The sequence below is a fragment of the Barbus barbus genome, assembly GCF_936440315.1.
Source record: "Barbus barbus genome assembly, chromosome: 40".
Lineage (NCBI taxonomy): Eukaryota > Metazoa > Chordata > Actinopteri > Cypriniformes > Cyprinidae > Barbus > Barbus barbus.
In genome coordinates this window covers 3013254-3035611 of record NC_136718.1, presented here as the reverse complement: position 1 = coordinate 3035611, position 22358 = coordinate 3013254, and positions in this window count along the sequence as shown.

The following is a 22358-nucleotide window of genomic DNA, read 5'->3' as shown; positions in this document are numbered from 1 at the left end:
ATTCTTAGCACAGCAGAAGTCTTCTCTTTCAAATGCCTTAACACTTTTTCATTTGTTTCACACATTTTTCACACCCTTTGTCAAAACAGTCACCAAAGATCTCATTGAAAGATCCCAAACTCCATTGGATTCACTGTTGAACAAAAGGAAAACATCTATTTACAGCTGATAGAAAGTACTTGCATAATTATGAATCTCCAATGCACCTGTGTGAAACTTGTTTGCACAACTCTTCAATCAGCAATCAATCCTCATACCTCTACAAAAGATGCCACCTCTCTATTGCTATTTGCAAACATGGATCTAAGAGGCCATAGGCACGGAAGGAGAGTAAGAGGCCATGGCAGAGGGGCCAGAGGAAGAGGAGTTTGTATGCATGGTGGAGGAGCTGCAGCAGCAAGAGGACAAAATCGAGCTCAAGTTTCAAATAAAATTCGGGCAACAATTATTGACCATGTCATCAATCATGGCTTGTCCTTTAGAGAGGCTGGACAAAGTCCAGCCCATTCAGAGTCGGAGCACTGTGACATCTATTGTCACGCTTTTTCGGAATGAGAACAGGTAATTCACAGTGTTACTGTAAAGTATACCACTGTGTATTTCAGCTTTACTGCATTGCCCTGTTAGCAGAACAAACTTTGTCTACAGTAATGCAGATGTTTTATCAATCCCATTTATGTGACTGTCATACAGTAATGTTAATTTTGACATGCTTTTTGCTTTTACTTTATAGAATCCACACATTACCACACACTGGTGGCAGAGGAAAGATATTTGGTATTGAACAGGAGTCTGCCATTGTATATATGGTAGTGGAAAACAATGCAATCAGACTGCGTGAAATCCAGGCAGCAGTAATTGCAGGTCAGCGAGCATTTAGAAATATAAACAGTGTGACTTTGGCAACTATAGATCGAGTCCTTAAACGAAACCATGTCAGAATGAAGCAGCTGTACAGAGTTCCATTTCAAAGAAACTCTGACATCGTAAAGGAGGCACGATTCCAGTATGTACAGGTACAGATTTTTTATTGTAATACCTTGTTCACCATAGTTACATGCGACTGGAATAATTTACTTTATGAATTTGCTCTTTTTCTTAGAGAATAATGGAGTTTGAAGCTGAAGGGACACATCACACATTAATTTTTGTGGATGAAGCTGGCTTCAACCTCTGTAAAGCGAGGAGACTTGGGAGGAACATCATTGGGCAGAGGGCCACTGTCACAGTGCCAGGTCAGAGGGGTTCCAATATCACCATGTGTGCTGCCATCTCCAATGATGGGGTCCTTTGCCACATACCAACTATTGGCCCATACAATACAGAACGCCTCATCACATTTCTTGATGCATTGAAAGAAATACTGATTCCACCTGAAGAGAGAGGGCTGTTGAGGCCTGGCGTGACTCTGTATGTCATAATTTGGGACATTGTGGCTTTCCACCACTCTCCCCTTGTGAATGAATGGTTTGCAGCACAGCCTCATATTATGATGCAATTCCTCCCTGCATACTCGCCTTTTCTGAACCCAATCGAGGAGTTCTTCTCTGCTTGGAGGTGGAAGGTGTATGATCACCGGCCATATGAGCAGATGCTCCTCCTGGAGGCAATGAATGCTGATTGCCTGGCAATACGTGTAGAGGACTGCCAGGGATGGATACGCCATGCAAGGAGGTATTTCCCTCGGTGCATTGCAAGGGAAAACATTCAATGCGATGTTGATGAGAACCTGTGGCATAATCGTCAAGAACGAATGGACTAAATGTGAAACATTATATATATATATATATATATATATATATATATATATATATATATATATATATATATATATATCTTTCTTTTTTTTAAAGGTATTTCCACCCATAAGTTTCCTTTGGTAGCTTTTTTTTCAGTATCCATTTGAGTTTGTAAAGTATCATATTTCATATTGATGGCTGTATTTTGTTGTCCATTGTGTAATGATTGATTGAAATAATATAATAATTTGACCACAAGTTGTGATGTTTGATGGAAATATTTGCTTATGTTGCATGTTTCAGGCTAAAGACATTTTTATTTTCTAAAGCGTATGGCTGAAGGCATAGTTAAATGATGTCATAATTTTACTGTTTGTTCATTGTGTGTGTTTTTCTGGTTTTTAAAGTCTTACTGGAAAGCACATTGGTCGGCAGAAGTTGAAATTAATTGTGCTATATAAATAAATTGTCATTGTCATGTTTTTAATGTTTTGTGAGTGTTAGCGCATTTTGCTAACAAAATTAGTAATTTTGGCCATTGAGCTTCAGTTTTATCCTGTGTATTAACTGTTTTGAAAATGTGATGTCAGAGTGGGCAAATGTGTTTAAGCAATCGAGAAAAACTGTATTGTCTGTGTCCTGTCCTGTTGCTGTCTTTCTGTTGCACTGTGGAGCTTCTGTCACTAAAACAAATTCCTCGTATGTGTAAACATCCAATAAAGCTCATTCTGATTCTGATTCTGATGTGGATTTTCGACCAATGTGGGTGGAGCAACCTGTCTTACCAATTATGCAACAAAATCACATATAATCTGAACATATTTAGTGTTTAATGCACTATTATGTAGATTTTCGACCAATGAGAGTTCACTGTGGGTGGAGCTAACTGTTATATTTAATTCACAGCTATGTGGATTTTCGACCAATGAGAGTTAACTGTGGGTGGAGCTAACCGTTATATTTAATTCACAGCTATGTGGATTTTCAGCCAATGACAGTTTATTGTGGGAGGAGCTGAACATTGTTAAATTCACAGCGATGTTACTTTTTGACCAATGAGAGTTCACCGTGGGTGGAGCTAACTATTATATCCTTTACTTGACACAGCCAATCAGAACTTGTTTGTTTAACACAAAGTTACGTAAATTTGTGACCAAAAATTTTTGAGGGTGGAGCTACCCGTTATAACCATTTTGCTACAAAATCACAGCCAATCAGAGCATATTTAATACTAAGTGCACAGCTATGTGGATTTTCAACCAATGGCAGTTCAGTGGAGCTACTAGCTATGTGACATAATGAGTTCATAATGATGGAAACAGAAGCCCAGTTACTAACAACTTGTATTTTTACACATTTTACTGGCAAAATGCATGGCTTGCACCTGGTTAGACATGTCTATGACTTGAGTTGATCTCCTCTTAAATGCAATATATGTGCAGTTTCCAGTTGCTGCTCTTTGGAAAATGATTGTTTTTCTCCTGGTTGCCCCATTTACTGCCATTGAAAAAGACAGGATTTGCCCTCACTCTCTATATTGAATCCAGATTCTTGAGACCTGATCTGAGCTGTTAGACTACTGTGTGCTGCTGTAAAATAAAGAGGTGCCACAGGCCTGTAAAAACAGCAGGAAAGAAGCAGGGGAAGTTTGAGTGTGTGTGACAGAGAGAGAGAGAGAGAGAGAGAGAGAGACAGAGAGAGAGAGAGAGAGAGAGAGAGAGAGAGAGAGAGAGAAAGAGAGAGAGACTTCTGTGCTGGGCTACTAATGAAGCGCTGTCATCATTAGAGAATCAGGAAGAGGTTTATAGACGGCGAGGAACGGGGGGTTGGGGGTTTGGAGACAGCTAGGCATGAGAGGGAGGGGAGAGGGGTTAAAGAAAGTTGTTCAGAGTGGATTATTTTTATATTTTCAGGGGAGTGGTGTGTGGTGGACTTCTGAAGCAAGGAGCCCACTCTCTGTGTTTGGTTTCAGGCCAATGTAAATTCATGTTCCATTTGATGTTGCCCGTTTCCGGGATAAAGACACGTTAAGTTAAATTTAACTTACAAGAAGCAACCAATACTATAACAACATTTTAGTATGCTTATGTTAACAGAGTGTTTATTAAAACCAACAACCTGTCTCATTTTTTCTAAAAAAAAAACAACAAAAACACTTTATATATATAATTATCTTATGTTCATCAAGACTGCATTCACTTGTTGAATACAGGAAAAACATCAAGTGAAACATTATTCTAATTTATTATAACTCCTTTTTTATTGTAATATCTGTTAAAATGTAATTTATTGCTGTGATCAAAGCTGAGTTTTCAGCATCATTACTCTTGTCACTGTGTCACATGATCCTTCAGAAATCATTCTAATATGCTGCTCAGTTATTATCAATTTTTATTGGTGCTATTAATAATGGTGCTTATTATTATTAAGGTTGAAAACTTGAGCTTGTTTTGCTGGGAATTTTTTTAGGGTTCTTTGATAAGCAGAAAGTTCAAAAGAACAGCATTTATTTGAAATGAAAATCTTTTGTAAAAATATATATATATATAATATTTATATATCTGTCACTTCATATGCATTACATATTATTGACCCCGAACTTTTAAATGACACACACACACACACACACACACACATAAATAAATAGACAAATAAATAAATAAGTAAATAAATAAACATAGCAAATGGTAAATACAAAGAAATGTTTCTTGAGCAGCAAATCAGCATATTAGAATGATTTCTGAAGGATGATGTGACACTGAAGACTGGAGTAATGATGCTGAAAATACAGCTTTGTGTTTCAGGAATAAATTTCACTTTAAAACATATTCACAAAAAAGCAGCTATTTTAAATTGTAATAATATTTCACAATATTACTGTTTTTACTGTATAGCAGTTGAAGAATAAGGACAGTATAGGGGCTGAGTCTAAACAAAGAAAAAAGAAAGTGAGAGAGGGAGGTTGAGAGTCTGTAAATGAGCCAGATGCCTGCGGTGTTGTCACTGAGCGAGCATTAAGTCACACACATACAGTATATCATTACACACACACACACACACACACACACACACACAAAGCCCCAAAGCAAAGAAGAAGACTTTTAGCATGTGCAGCTCTCCCGTATCCCTTCGTAACAGCGATCTGAAGAGGCATGTTATGACTGCTGTCTCGGCCTCTGCACACCTACTGGCATTTCCTGTGAGCGCTCAAACAACCAAAGACTCTACAGCTATTAGCCACTTCGAGAGCAGAATCTGCTCCAGCATTAAGAGCGTTCCTTCTTCATCTTTTAGAATCTGCATTGGTTCTTCTCAACATGATGTCTGCATATGATGGGAACCATGTGCTCTGGCAAGCACAATGATGAGCACATCCTATCAGTTAGATCAGCCTAGCGTATCAGTATCAATCAACACCTTCAATGGTTGATCTGAATGAAAATTGTCACATGACTTTAAGTTTGGGAAACATGACCACAAACTGGAATGACTGAGTTTGAATGGTGTCAAAACATGAATTCCTTTTACTTTGTATTCACAGTTAATCTCCTCTTTATTTCTTTCTGACCTTTGAATCAACCAGAAGAAGGCATCTGATCCTGATCATATACAAATTAACCAATTACCCCTCTGACCCTCTCAAGGGCTCTCATGGGATCCCGTTGCAGTCAGCGTGACATGTTACACACTCTCCATCAGCCCAGAAAGGCTCTCTGTGCAAACAGATGTTTTTAGAATAGTGAGTGTGCTTAAAGAAAGAAAGCAGTAAGCCTATAGTCTTCTGACTGTACATTACAGAGTGTGTTACACATTACTGCACACCATTGCGGAGACTGAAACTGCATAAAAACAACAACAAAAATCCATGTTATTGTTGTATGAGTCACAGCTGAAAATCACACACCTACACACACACACACAAACAAAAAAATTATATTTTCCACAAAAAAATATGAATGAGCACAATTAGAATGATTTCTGAGAGATAGTGTGATACTGAAGACCGAAAATGTATCTTTGCAAACACAGGAATAAATTACATTTTAAAATACATTAAAATACATACAAATAAATTCAGACTTCTTTCAAACATTAAAAATAGGGCTGTGAAGTGATTATTTTTTAAACTAATTAATTACACAATGTGGCAATTAATTAATCTATTTAAATTAATTCCCCATTAAAATTAGCTGAGAAATTACCCCCAAACGATCATTTAAAGCTATTATTGTGTTAAATGAGAAAAAAAAAATTACATAGTCACTACAAAAGAAAGAAACTTTTTATTTGATTAAACAAACTTGAAACATAAACATAAATAACAAAAGTTTAGGCTAAAATAGGAACACTCCACTTTTTATTGAAAATAGGCTCAATTTCCAAAACCCCAAGAGTTAAACAGTTGAGTTTTACCGTTTTCGAATCCATTCAGCCGATCTCCGGGTCTGGCAGTAGCACTTTTAGCGTAGCTTAGCATAGATAATTGAATCGGATTAGACTGTTAGCATCTCGCTCAAAAATGACCAAAGAGTTTCAATATTTTTTATTTATTTAAAACTTGACATTTCTGTAGTTACATTGTGACCTAAGACTGACGGAAAATGAAAAGTTGTGATTTTCTAGGCCAATATAACTAGGAACTATACTCTCAGTAGTATAGTTCAAAAAAAGTATAGTATAGCTCGAAAAAAGCACAAATGTCAGGGCATGTCACAACTTCTCCAGGCCCCCAAAACACCCTTAGACCCCAGAGGGTTAAACATAATAAATGGTAAATACAAAATGTTTCTTGAGCAGCAAATCAGCATATTAGACTGATTTCTGAAGGATCATGTGACACTGAAGACTGGAGTAATGTTGCTGAAAATACAGCTTTGATCACAGCAATAAATATTAATTTGCAATATATCCACATATAAAACAGCTATTTTAAATTGTAATAGTATTTCACAATATTTCTGTTTTAACTGTATAGCAGTTGTTGAATAAGGACAGTATAGGGCCTGAGTCTAAACTGAATGAAAGAAAAAAGAAAGCAAGAAAGTGAGGTTGAGAGTCTGTACATCAAAGCAACTTTGTATTCGATTCAACATAACATTTTAGGCTACAACAGCTTAAAACAGCATTCATGTGATGTTTCTTGGAGAAAAAAAAAAAATCTCTTGAATTATCAGGGAATATAACTGCATCATAGGTATATTTTAAAGAAGAAAGATTGATTGGGAAACTGGTTAAGATTGAGGATTACAGCTCATGCTGTTACTTATTCAGTTACCACAGACAAACATGTGACTGAGCAGAAACAAAACTGTAAAGACTGCAGAGAACGGCATGATCAGGAAGAAATCGTGGATTAATGATTAACATCTGAAATAAGAGCATCTGATCTTACAGTAGAGGAAGTCATTGATATTTGAAGAGCAGCTGAAGCAGCCAAAACACAGGTGCAGACCGTCTGAGATCAAGACAAAGATGTGCATGCCATGCAAAAGAGAGCCAGACATACAAAGCAAAACAAGAAAAAATAATAGCCAGTCCACAAAAATAGAATGTGATGCAGATGCAGAAAATGAGGAAGATCTCATTGGTCACTCTAGTGTCCAGCATATGGAGCTAATGCATGTGGACAACATCAATAAAGAAAATCAAGACAGCTAATCAGCAAATTTTGAACACTGGTAAAATTTAATAATCATTTAAACAAAGGTGAATCACGTACGTTGACACTGAATATATCTGTGCATCTCATAGATGTGAAGTGGAATGAGACGACATGCATGTTACAGTCTCTACTCTCATATGGGACAGTACAAACATGTCATACTATTTATGCAGTGGTAGATATACACTATGTTTGCACTTCTATTAGTAGGCAGTATTTTAAAGAGCAAGAAGTTTTAAACAAGTTAAGATTCCATTAATATAGGAATAAATTGATGTGTGGAACCAAGTTTGCACACTATGTGTTGACTATTTTACAATGTGGTTGATCTAATAAGAATTTACATTAGGCTTGTTGTATATATATAAAATAATAATAATAATATAAAAAAAAAAAAAAAAAAAAAAAAAAAATATATATATATATATATATATATATTGTGGCGGGAGGAGCGACAGACACAGTGGGCGTGGCGTCAAGCCTCGGAGAGGTTTTTATTAAACAATAATACTCAAAATAGTGTCCAAGGGGAAAAAGTGTCCAAAATAAACAGGGGATCTGGTGTCCTCGTCGTGCTGCGGGGTACGTAAAGGAGGGCAGTGTTCAGAAAGGAAGGGTCCAGGGAAGGGGCGGAGTCCGGTGGCCGCACGCGCTCCCCTCTCGGGTCCGGGAGCGAGTGGCGGCGGCTTCTTCCAGCGGCTTCGTCCTACTCCTTGGCCCCCGGAGCTTCTGGGGGATTAAACGGCCCGGCATCCTGGCCCGTCAGCCGTAACGGGTGTGGCAGTCTCCCATCTCGACGCTCCCTTCCTGGACCCGCAAGGACACCAGCGTGCATGCACGGGGAAGAGGCCGGTCTCCCGAGGAGAGGCGCGCTCGCCATTTAAACGGCGGCGGTGATGAGGCTCTATTCACATCAGGTGCGCCTCATCATACGCCGCCAGCCCTGGCTGTTTCAGCGCCCCTCCTCTCTCACACACCCACTCCCGTCGGGAGCCTGGTGAAGGGCGGCGAATACGGGACGGGGTGGTAATGATGATAAGGGGGGAGGCAGCCGACTCGTCACATTCCCCCCCCCCAAGCAACATCCCCGTCCTAGGGTCGCCGCCCTCGCAGGAGTGCTACCTTCCTCAACCAGGCTTGTAAAGTAAAGTAAAGTAAAGTAAAGTCGTGACGTATTGTCAAGTATGGTGACCCATACTCGAAATTGGTGCTCTGCGTTTAACCCATCCAAGTGCACACACACAGCAGTGAGTAGTGAACAAATGCACACACACACACACACACACACACCGTGAACACACACCCGGAGCAGTGGGCAGCCATGCTGCAGCGCCCGGGGAGCAATTGGGGGTTCGGTGCCTTGCTCAAGGGCACCTCAGTCGTGGTATTGAGGGTGGAGAGAGTGCTGTACATTCACTCCCCCCCACCTACAATCCCTGCCGGCCCGGGGACTCGAACCCGCAACCTTTCGATTACGAGTCCGACTCTCTAACCATTAGGCCACGACTTCCCCAAAAACTTCCCCGGTTGTTCCTCCGTCCCCGTGGAGGCTCCACGGCTTCTTGCGAGCGAGAGGGGATGACGTCATCAGGTGTTGCCCAACTGCGCTGTCTAGGCTCTGCCTGCTCGCATTCTCCACCACTGTGGCAGGAGGAGCAAACGACAGACACAGTGGGTGTGGCGTCAGGCCTCGGAGAGGTTTTTATTAAACAATAAAAATCAAAATAGTGTCCAAAAAGGGGGAAAAATGTCCAAAATAAACAGGGGATCTGGTGTCCTCGTCGTGCTGCGGTGTACGTGAAGGAGGGTGACATCCTACTCCTAGGCCCCCGGAGGAGGGGCGGTTAGACGGCTGATGGGCCAGGATGCCGGGCCGTCGAGTCCCCCAGAAGCTCCGGGGGCCTAGGAGTAGGATGTCGCCGCTGGAAGAAGCCGCCGCCACTCGCTCCCGGACCCGAGAGGGGAGCGAGTGGTATACGTGAAATACCATTTCACGTATTGTTAAATGGTATATAATTATTAATGATTATATATATATATATATAATGATAGCTACAGACACCAAACTCGGTACATAAATTGTTCTTATTAATCCGGACAACTTTCTAATTTACAGTCATTAGCTACGACCAACAGGAAATCGGCTATTTTTTTTTTTATGTGTTTTTTTTTTTTTAAACGGGCTGTAAACAAATTCATACTCCTTCAAGCAGAAACCAAAAATTCACACCAAACATTTTTTCACATGCTTCCAAGATACTGAAGATGCTACATTGCGGACCGATTTAGGATATCTTGAACGGTGATTTAATGGCAATTTATTAAAGTTACAGTAAAAAAGAACACTTTTTTTTTTTTTTATCTTTAAAGAGCAGCTTCCAAACACTTCATAAAAAATTACATACACAGAAAAAGACAGTCTGAGGATATGTGATTAATTTCATGAATTTACAATACACTATGGAGAGCAGAAAATTAAAACTATCAGAGATCTCCTGTCACTGTGCTCCTAATGTGTGCGGTGGGTGACTGGGTGGGTGACTGACTGTGTGAGTTCAGTGAGTGTGGAGAGAGAGAGAGAGAGAGAGAGAGAGAAAGAGAGAGAGAGAGAGAGAGAGAGAGAGAGGGTCTGTTTAAACTTCTCAATAAAATCCTTAAAAAAATGCTTATAAAGCATTAAAGGTTTTGATAACACTTTATAATTAAGTCTCATTTGTTAACAGTAGGGAATGCATTAATTAACATGAACTAACAATGAAAAATATATATTTTACAGCATGTTAATTCTTCATTGATAGTATGAACTTACAACGAACTAACAATGAACAAAATATTTTTTATATTTTCAAAAGATAAATGTTCAAAAGATAAAATTTTAAAATTTAATAATATATTAACACATTTTGGAATTGATTTTGATCAACATTAAATGGTATATATTTATTAATGATGTAAATTAACAACAGTTAAATAATGTTGTTTTTTAACATTGGTTAATGCACAAATAACATTAAATATTAACAATATATTTTTTACTTTATTCATTTGTGTTAGAAAAAATTATTCATGTTAGTTAATGGAAAAATAAATCATTAAAACCTTTGGTAACTATAATAATTTCTCATTTGTTAGCATTAGTAAATGCATTAACTAACATGAACTACCAATGAAAAATATATTTTCACAGAATTCCAAGTTTTATATGTTGTTCTGTGTGTGTGTGTTTCACAGAGTTGATGGTTTGGATTAACCCTTTAATTGCCGTGTCCCTTAAAACCAAACTGCCAGAGGGTTACTGTGATGCTTGTGCTCGCTGGGCACCGTTTTATCGATGCCACCGGGGTGGCGTATGCTGACGGCTTGGGCCCGTCATCGCTACTCGCAGCTATATTTTTGATTGATTTATCAAATCCTTGCTGACTAAAAGTATTAATTTCTTTAAAATAAACATATTTCTGACACGTTGCCCATAGCATATTATTATCATGATATGAAATGATTTACCATAGGATTTGGGATACATGTATGGAAGTCCTGAACCTCCTGCATAGAGGAGGACAAGAACACCAGAAGGTTGCTTCTCCAAGGAAGATGAACCAAAGAATCATATTTCAAACTCATGGGTGGTGAAGGAACTCGTCAACTCCAACTAGACAGCTGACATTATGGAGTTTGGAGAAAGAAACCAGGAACATATTTCACTGTCAGTCTCTGGTTGCTCTAGGGTAACCAGAGTAAAATGTAATGCTGGTTTCTGTGGATTTCTGTGGTGTTTGCTAAATTAAAATTAACCAGAATAACCAGGTTTGCTCAAAATGCTTGAGGCAATGATTTGGTAAAGAAAGCTGGCCTCTGTTGTTTGACCCACGTAGTGCACATACATATTGCTTAAGAGGCTAATGGAGACACGGGTTCAAGTGTCAAGATTCTATACTAGCCCACAAATAAGACAATAACTGTGCAAAAATGGTCAGAAAAAGCACTACTTCACTTTAAACGCAGCACTATGTGTCTTGCTTTTATAAATAGGCATGTGATATCAAAGTAGTGAATTAATTAAATTTGGCCAAACTTTCATTTGAATAATTTTCATTTTACGGTCTTTTGCAGCATGTTGACTTTAAAGGGAGGGCCACTTTATATTAGCAGGGCTCGGGTTTTGGATAATGGATCAGATTGCAGGCCCATATCTACATTCTACACTCGGTACATTATGTGTGTTTAAGGTTTCTCCACAGCTTAAACCGCACACATGTACACACACTCGTAGAGAGCAGGGCCACTGAGACGCCGGCAGCTGTTACTTGTTATCACACTGGAATTCATTGTCAAATTACACACACACACTCTCTCTCTCGCACACGTCTCTGTTTCTCTTTTTTAATGCACCTCTTCACCCCTCCAGTCCATAATGTCTCCACAAGGTATTTTGGTGTGGGTTCACCGAGATATCTTTCCACGAACTGTGGAAAGACACTTTCTTATATATGTGCACATGTAGCATTATGGAAACACACAGACACTAGTAGTCAGAATGGAAAGCGATGTGTGTGGCGAATGGGTAGAGTTTTGGTGGTTTCATAATTAGACAGAAACTATGACTATCATGCCTCAGCTAATGCTTGTAAAGGTGTATCCAAAATAGAAACCAGGTTCCCTAGACGCAGGTTCGTGTCATTTTATTTAATAATATTAAGGTTATACACCACATGTGCATACGGTTGCTAAACACATTATGTATTGCTTTCTGACACTGCACATTCATAGTCTGTTTTCTTTAATCACAAATCAATTTTGGGGAAGTTACTTTGAATAATTTGAAGTAGTTAAACTACAGTCAAGCTAAAGTTTGAAAGTAGCTAAATACATGTAACTTACTGAAGGAGGCAATATGATTTTATAAATTAAAAAAGAACAAGTATCCAATTCAGTGTGAATTCCAATTCCAATTTAGAATTGAAATTCAAATCTAAATTTAATTGTTTTGAAATGTTCTTCATTCATGTATCATACAGAGTGGAAGACCCAGGCTGCATCCGAAATCACACAGTAAGTATTAACTACCGCAAAATGAGTACATTCTACTTAGTATGCATGTGTGTAGTTTAAATGTAATCTGGATTCGCCATGTTGTCATTGCCACGTGATCATCCAGCTTCAGTTGTGTCATGTCACTGCCATTCTTAAATCCTCTCCTGTTGCCTCATGGGACAGTAAAGCGCCCACCGTATGCATACTTCAGAATCTCACTGAAAGTACAGTAGTAGGTCATCCGGCTACTTTCTGCCTTCTCTTTTATTGTGAATTTGAACATACTTCTTTTGTTACATACTGTTTTTTGTCTTCAATTCGTAGGGAAGTATGTGATTTTGGATGTTGCCTCTCACTTGATTTCAATAGTTACGCATTAGCATATTGCTAAGATGATAACGCAATATTCTAATTTGCATACCCCTTGCGAAAATTAACCATGCTTTTAGTACACCCCCCCCCCACAAAAAAAAAGAAACTACATAAAAAAAGACACGGTAAACACAAATTAAACATGGTTTTGCTACACTAACCATAATTTAACCATGGTATTTGTAGTAATACTGTGGTTATACAATTAGTAATCAATATGCCAAAAAAAAAAAACATGGTAACTACACTTTTACTATAAACAAAATCATGGTCAGTTTTCATAAGGGACTGTCAGTACAAATTTTTATAAGAGGCAAACTTAGCAACTCTTAAAATGGTTTGTTCTATATAGTGTAAATGAAATCCGGACATGTCGCCATGTCGTAAAACATGTCGCCACTATCATGTGACTTACACCGCTTCACTGCCATTTGCAGCTCATCTCCTGTGGACTCATGGGATGCTAAAGTGTCCATCGACTGTGTACTTCAGAATCTCAACGGTAGGTCATTTAGGTGCTTTCCACCTACTGCTTTATGAATACTGAGAATCATTTCAGATTCAGTTTTTTTGCCTACTATATAGAATGGAAGTATGCATATTTGGATACAAGGTATGAAATACTTTGTTATATAGATTACATTTCAATTAGTCCATTTTTATCCTTTATAAACACTTTTTGGTATTAATTTTTTTGTTTTTGTTTTATCAACATGTCCCATTTCATCCACTGTCTTACAGATTTCTTTGCTGAACTCATCAAAACGCATTACGTGATTGTTTCTCCACAATATATGATGCTGCCCTAAAATTTGGCAAAAACAAATTAGCTTATCATGCTGCTTACTTTTTGGAACAGCTTTCATGCCGGGAGCGCACCAATAATGCCATAAAATACTGCCTACACAGGCAGCTCACTAGGGTTTGGAAAAGATCCAGTGTGTGCCACAAATGTAACAGCGGAGCATCATAGAGCAACATTTAACATGCAATGATACAATCAGCTCGTCGTCTAAACATCACTTTGTTTCCCAATATTAGAAATTATATTTAAAATGGCTGTGGTCTTCAAGCTTCTGACCTATTGGGTTGAGATGCAATTGGAGGGAGATGTAGTGGAATAGGTAGGTGGGGTGAGGGTTGGGATGGAAGGAGCCTGTCAGTGGGGTTCCTGGAGGTCTCGTCTAGACTGCGTAATAAAGGCGGTTTGAGGCTGATCCAGCCTGCAGAGCTGCTTTCCTGAAGAATTCCTCTACCTCAGTCAGGAAAGAAGCCGACGCCACACATGAGTACTTTGAGGTAAACCAAAGTATTTTCACTCAATCACTTAAGATTTATTCTTTCATTTTCAATGCGTCATAAAGAAATAAGCCCCCATGTACAGTATTAGTTTGTATGTGGATGATCAATTTAGAATGTTAGTCAGAGTAAATTACCCTTACACGGTGGATTATTCCTTGAGTATTTAGAGTACTCGCATGCATGCCATCTGTTAGCAATTCCTGCCAGCCAGAGGTTCGACTGGGGTAAACCACCACAGTAAAAATGTACAACAGCACAGGCCCACCTGCGACAGATACACACAGTTCCTCTTTGGTTGCGAGCCAATCGGAGGCCTCCTCTTTTACCAGATTTCCATTTTCTCCATGTGGTGGTCCATATTTAATTTAAACTTCAGTGCTTTACAAGCTTAGAAATGACAAACAGAACACATAAACATGGCCGTATGTCCTTACAACTTATCAGAAACCTGTGCATCCATTTCACTTAAATGTTGTTACATTGAGTTTAGCTGCAGCCATAGGGAGTAACTTACTAAAATAATATTAAACTTATTAATATTATAAATTATTAATATTAATATTAACTCAACAATATTAACTTAATTATTAAAGTATATTAAAGCTAGTATTTTAAAAAAGGAGCAGTGACAAAATGCTGCATTGCTGATTTTATATCACATCATATTATGCTTGAAGTTTTACAGTAGCATAGAGGATTTAAATTCATTAGTGCAATTTCATTTGGACATGACCAAAACATCACTGTTTTGACCAAGTTTTATAAATGAGACTGTTTGCTTGTTATTAGTTGAATTTAAAGGGGTCATATGATGTGATTTCAAGTTTTCCTTTCTCTTTTGAGTGTTACAAGCTGCTTGTGAATAGATAAGATCCCTGAAGTTGCAAAGACTAAAGTCTCAAAACCAAAGAGATATTCTTTATGAAAGTTAAGACTCGACCACACCCATCTAAAACAGCTCATTCAAACGGCCCCACATGTCTATGTCACGGTATGGGAAGATTTGCAAAAGTCCGCCCAAATATATACGCAATGAAAGAAGGCGTAATTATTCTTGCTGTAGTATTGTTGCTGCCGCCGGCGCCATGTCCTGGAGACGCTGTGTTTCGTTGTGAAAGAGAAAGTACTTTGTTTGGGCTTCCAAAAGAGGACACAACTAGAAATCAGTGGTTAAGTTGTATTTACATCACTGTTCCAGAACAGTTCAACCAAAATATTAGAGTGTGTGCAGCGCATTTTACGGAGGACTATTTCCTGAACCTGGGAGTAGCCTGACAGCTGTGCACAAAGTCTGTTTCTATAAAGTGGGGCAATTCCAACTTTGCAAGGGCAGTCTGATGCTTCTGACTCACAGCCTGTAAGTATGTTTTGATATTTAAAGAATTTGCCACTGACTATTCAAACGCGAGTTTTGAGCAGTGTAGAGTAGTGCTTGTTGCTTGTTGTTTCTCCGATCACAAATGTTTAAGCGGTAATATTTGCGCGGCGTGATGCAATGCAACGCGTAAAAAGACAGTATAAGTCATTATAATCAGTAAATATGCCCCCCCTGGATACAACAAATGCCTTGTTTATAATGGGTTTCATTGTTTTTGTGTCACGGCATCACAATACGGTTATTGCTGTAACATTTCTGTCTCACACTTGAGGTATTTGGCCAATCACAACGCACTGGATAGCTGGCCAATCAGAGCACTCCTCACTACTCAGAACGATGAGCTTTGTAAAAATCGACGCATTTCAGAAAGGCGGAGCATAGAGGAATAACAATAATGTACAGTATGTGGAAAATAATGTGTTTTTTTTTACCTTAAACCACATAAGCACATTGTATTACACCAAATAATGTTATTTTTAGCAATGTCATATGACCCCTTTAATGTAAACTAATGTGAATTTAATGCACCTGTGAATACAAAAAAACATGCAGAATATTTCAAACAATATTGCTCTCTTAAATAGTTTCAATGTAGTTAGCTACTATTTATGTTTAGCTTTGGCTAGCAGATTCAGTGTCATAAACTACACTGCATATATATATATATATATATATATATATATACACTCACCTAAAGGATTATTAGGAACACCTGTTCAATTTCTCATTAATGCAATTATCTAATCAACCAATCACATGGCAGTTGCTTCAATGCATTTAGGGGTGTGGTCCTGGTCAAGACAATCTCCTGAACTCCAAACTGAATGTCAGAATGGGAAAGAAAGGTGATTTAAGCAATTTTGAGCGTGGCATGGTTGTTGGTGTCAGACGGGCCAGTCTGAGTATTTCACAATCTGCTCAGTTACTGGGATTTTCACGCACAACAATTTCTAGGGTTTACAAAGAATGGTGTGAAAAGGGAAAAACATCCAGTATGCGGCAGTCCTGTGGGTGAAAATGCCTTGTTGATGCTAGAGGTCAGAGGAGAATGGGCCGACTGATTCAAGCTGATAGAAGAGCAACTTTGACTGAAATAACCACTCGTTACAACCGAGGTATGCAGCAAAGCATTTGTGAAGCCACAACACGCACAACCTTGATGCGGATGGGCTACAACAGCAGAAGACCCCACCGGGTACCACTCATCTCCACTACAAATAGGAAAAAGAGGCGACAATTTGCACGAGCTCACCAAAATTGGACGGTTGAAGACTGGAAAAATGTTGCCTGGTCCGATGAGTCTCGATTTCTGTTGAGATATTCAGATGGTAGAGTCAGAATTTGGCGTAAACAGAATGAGAACATGGATCCATCATGCCTTGTTACCACTGTGCAGGCTGGTGGTGGTGCTGTAATGGTGTGGGGGATGTTTTCTTGGCACACTTTAGGCCCCTTAGTGCCAATTGGGCATCGTTTAAATGCCACGGCCTACCTGAGCATTGTTTCTGACCATGTCCATCCCTTTATGACCACCATGTACCCATCCTCTGATGGCTACTTCCAGCAGGATAATGCACCATGTCACAAAGCTCGAATCTTTTCAAATTGGTTTCTTGAACATGACAATGAGTTCACTGTACTAAAATGGCCCCCACAGTCACCAGATCTCAACCCAATAGAGCATCTTTGGGATGTGGTGGAACGGGAGCTTCGTGCCCTGGATGTGCATCCCACAAATCTCCATCAAGTGCAAGATGCTATCCTATCAATATGGGCCAACATTTCTAAAGAATGCTTTCAGCACCTTGTTGAATCAATGCCACGTAGAATTAAGGCAGTTCTGAAGGCGAAAGGGGGTCAAACACAGTATTAATATGGTGTTCCTAATAATCCTTTAGGTGAGTGTATATATATATATATATATATACATATATATATATCAAAGTAGTAAATACAACTATGCTGTTGAAGTGTGTTTTTCAAATACAACAAATACAAATACAAGTTCTTCATCTTCAGAATTTTGTTTAATTCAATGTGTTACTTTGTAATTGTTTGTGAAATGCACTAGCAATTTCTACCCAGAAATGTTCTATGTGGCATGTAGAGTTGTAAAGGTAGGTTGCTCAACACTAATCTGTCCGTTTTAAATGACCAAAATACCTCCAGTTGTGTTGATATGAGGGTGTGAAACTGTGTCAAAGTCACATTATGATAGACACGTGTGCTCCCTCGAGGGACAATTAGGGCCTCTTTGAGTGGCTTTAAGCCATATCTGAAGTGTTTCCTGAAGTGGACTATATTTTGCTTGAGAGACCTGCTCTCAAAACATGTTACCAGCCTAAAACCTTACAGCACATTTCCACTGAGTCTACATAGCAAACACTATGCCACTGTAGACAACAGTCATTCAAACAGACAATCACCCCTGAAGGGAAACAGAGAAAGTGAGCCGTCGAGAAATCGAGGCTGTTTAGGGGGCTCACGGTATGTTATTGCACCACATTGACTCAACATCTCGATGGTATTTAAGAGAGGTGATTTTCCCTCAGTTCTGCAGGCTAACGTTGCAAGTATCTGACAGCTGTAGAGGGTGTGCGGTTACACAACCGAGCGTGTACACTCACAATCTCTGAGTAAATACTCCACAGGCACAACAAATACCCTAAAGACTCTCCAGGGAAGCATTCAGCAAGCACTTAGCAAAACAACACCATAAGGGGGGAAAACTATAACCAACAGACAGAAACCAGCTACACAGAAAAGGCAAAAGTATTTCATTAGAGTATAATAGGTTCAAAATAATTCTATCATCGTGTAATTCATGCTAACAAGAATTGAATGAATGCAGTCAAGGCCTAACTTCATGCACAGCTGAAGTGTTTAATGAATAAGTCAGGTCAGTAATGTAAAACGCAGAGTTCTCAGCTGCTGGCCCATAGTTCCACTGCCTCGACAGGCAATAACATATGTGGTTTTCACAGTTACTTGTAGGCCCATACAATGGCACACACACAGAAAGCAGAAGTGTTGAATGACTTAATGATAACTGTACTGATTTTAGCATCAAAGATGTGCTCCCTTTTTATAGGTAACATAATTACATTACCAAACAGCAGAGTATGGTGTTAGCAATCAATCATGGATTTGATTCTCAGAAAATGTAAGAATTTTTTTTTTAACAGCATATTGTTGTGAACAGTAATATACTGTATAGCCTACATATACCTCAAATGCAAAAAAAAAGCTAAATATACCTCAAAGAACAAGAAATTATGGTAACACTTTAGCATAAGGACCAATTCTGACCATTAACTAGTTGCATGTCTATTAATAACATAATGGCTGTTTATTATACTTATAAAGCAAATATTTTGCATGACCACCTTCTAAATCCCTAATCCTGCCCAATACCTAAACTTAGCACCTGCCTTACTAACTATTAATAAGCAGCAAATTAGGAATTTATTGAGGCAAAAGTCGTAGTTAATGGTTTGTTGATAGCAAGATTTGGACCTTTAAATAAAGTGTGACCGAAATGTCATATTGGCGCTAGTTTAGTACATATTTTCAGTTCTTATTTGAACATCTAATAGTTATCTTAGCTACATGGTAGTGTCTGTCATCAATGAATTAACTACGTGCATTAGTTGAGTATTTCATGCAGGCCATGTCAGGACGTTGGTTTTTGCCTAGTGCACATGCGCAGCTGCTAACAAAGTTGTTACCCATGAATAGCATTTAAAATATGAGGTTACATTGGATGCCGTTTATGTAGACAGCTGACCATTAGCAGCCATTAGCTAATTTTATGTGGTGACATTTCAGTGTGCTATTTCATCCTCCTCTGGAATTCCAGCATATCCAGGATATCCTCAGTATAGTGTGCATCAAAAGTTCAGAGCACAAGGTAAGACACTTGGAGCCCCACGTCCTAATAGGCCTTAAGCGGTCAACAAGAAACCATCTCTTGTTTCTTCAGTTGGCTCTACAGCCAAACTCCCTCCGTGGAGATGCAAAAAAGGATGATGCAGCTAACTTCCTCAGTTCTACATAATCTCCCCCTACATTTGCTCCTCTGTGTTATTCTTTAATTACACCATGTTTGTTTTAATGAGTACCCGCCAACCTCAACAGATACGTACTCCTCACATTTTGAGAGCAAATGACTGCCTCTGTGATGTCTAATCATACACCAACATCCCAATCTGCACACTTCAATTCCTCTTGAAGAAATTAGGGCTCAGTCAAAGAAGAAAAAAAAGATTGGAAGGCATTGTAAGCCAAGAAAAAAAAAAAAGATTGTTATCCCATCTTGGGATAAATCCAGTCCAGAATCTATGCTGCTTCAACTCCTGACAATGCTTAACCCTTTTAAAAACATTGTTGAGGGTAATGCAAGCCATGTCGGAATTATTGCATTTACAAATTGAGTGTGCATGACGTAATATGATTTACTTTCAATGCAGGAAATTTTCTGTCAACAAAGTCTTTGACTAAATGATGGAAAAAAAGCTACTGCATATATGGACTATTATATAGGTAATTAATATAGGTAATTAACAGTAAATATGTTGTAATTGCTAGAAAAAAAATGTTTTAGGTTACAGACTGACAAATCCATATGAACTTAAATACAACAACTAATAAACATTCTCTGTTCTCCCTTTTGTTGCAATAGTGCTAAATAACTTCATGTCTTCATTTGTATGTGAATATAAAAAAATAAGCTAAAATCACAACAAGTCGTAATTATGACTTCCAAACTCATGTCTACACAATTCCCAGTAAATTTTTAGTACCGTTTCCTTAAAGTCTAAAGACACTGTTTTCAATTGAAAATGAAAAAAAAAAAAAGTGCCTTTACACAACAACTGTGTTTTGAGGGCCTGGAAAGGCAGGTTTTTGAAAACGGGTTTCAAAGTGCAAGTTTTTTTAAAACTATACCATTAACATATCAATGTTAACTACAAAAACTCTGTGAAAACTGTGATATCATGAATATGCATGTTACATGTGTAGGTATGTGTGAAGGCGCATAGTGGTTCTTTACAGTGACATCGCCAAATACTATGCGTAATATAGCAGTTTTAGTCATTTTTGTAAATCTGTGTGAATGTATTTTACATGTTACATGTTATTATGTTTAATGATTGGGAATCATTTTGTTCCATGTGATAATCTATAGAGTGGACCCCGTGTTTGTCCTCAGGGTTCCCCCAACACAACAGCATTTCTGATCATAAATATTCAGCATTTTGGATATTTTACGATTTGAGATCAGTGTGGCCCCGATGTTCTTCTGGGCAATTCCCCACACCACAGGAAAATCTGATCAGAAAATCTGTAGAACCATCAAGATAAAGTCCTTACCTAGGCTTGTCAGAAGGGGAGAAGTTGGCCCAAAATTGTACCCCGCTTTAGCTGTAAGAAAAGGAGAACTTGCTGGTTTAGCTGAAATTAAGTTTTGACTGATTTCTGACAGTGCACAGATAATTATTTATTTATTTTCGGTGACAATGTACGAGATCAGTATAGACAAGGGGCCTGTTTCATAAAACAATTTTACCAAATAAGACAGTCTTATTTCAGTTAGTCTGACTTATTTTGAACCAAATCAACTGACGATACATCAGACTAACTGAAATAAACCTGCTTATTTGGTAAACTTGTTTTATGAAACAGGTCCCTGGTCCTGGTCCTGCACCTGCAGAGTTTAGCTTCAACCTGCCTCCCGAAGCCCTTTGTTAACTGGTTCAGGTGCGTTTAAATTGATTGGAGCTAAACCCTGCAATATAGGTGGAATCAGGTGTGTTTGTTTAGGGCAGGGTTCTTCAAACTCGGTTCTGGAGGGCCAGTGTCCTGCAGAGTTTTGCTCCAACCCTAACCTAAACCTAACCCTACACTTGAACTAGCTAATCGAGACCTTGCTAGGCATGGTAGAAACTTCCAGCCAGGTGTGTTGAAGCAAGTTGGAGCTAAACTCTACAGGACACCGGCCCTCCAGGACAGAGTTTGGAGACCCCTGGTTTTGTGAGACATAAACTGTGCACTGTTGAGGGGCCTCAGGAATAGGGTTGAGATCTACTAGTAAGGCTATTTCAATGGAAGTGCCTCTGTAATTGACAGGTCATCTAATGAAAAATTCAGCTAAAACTCAAGTATCTTTCATATTCAGTAGATAACCATTTGCATCTACTATTTGGTGAATGTTGGGTTGAATGTCTCAATATTTTGTGTTGAGGTGACCAAATTAGAATATAGGTGATCTCCATCCATCCAGTTTCCAAACTGCTTGTCCTATATAGGGGCATGGGTGTAGGTGATCTCATCCCAGCATGTTGCAGTGAGATCAGTTCTGGCTGGCATTGCCAGGCCTAGTCCGAATTGGCCCAGAAATAAGGTGTAAGGAGGGAGTGCTGCCCCGTTCCAAACAATGACAACATGAAGTTGGCAGAATAGGTGAGCAAGCAAATACCATATTGAGGTTGTGAGCATACGGCAGAGGGTGTTCACACATGCATGCCCGCATAAATGCCCATAAATACAAGCACACATGCATTCATCTACCCATACAAGCTTAAACACAATGCTTTTGGAGATGAAAAATACTCAGAAGGGGCTACGAAGAGCACCCTACTAGGATCTTGGAAATCAATAGCTCTTCCTTGCTTGATCTCTATATCCACACTTAACCATCGAAAGGCTTCCAAGACTGCAGCCCATCTTTCTCAAACCATCAAAGTGACCTCACGCCATTCTCGAGACAGCTTTGTTTTGAGCTCTGTACTCCGAGTGAATTGTTTGCCCTCTGGACTCCTGAACAGAAGCAGGTCCAAGCATCTGGAGCTCATCAGCATTTTGAAAACAAACC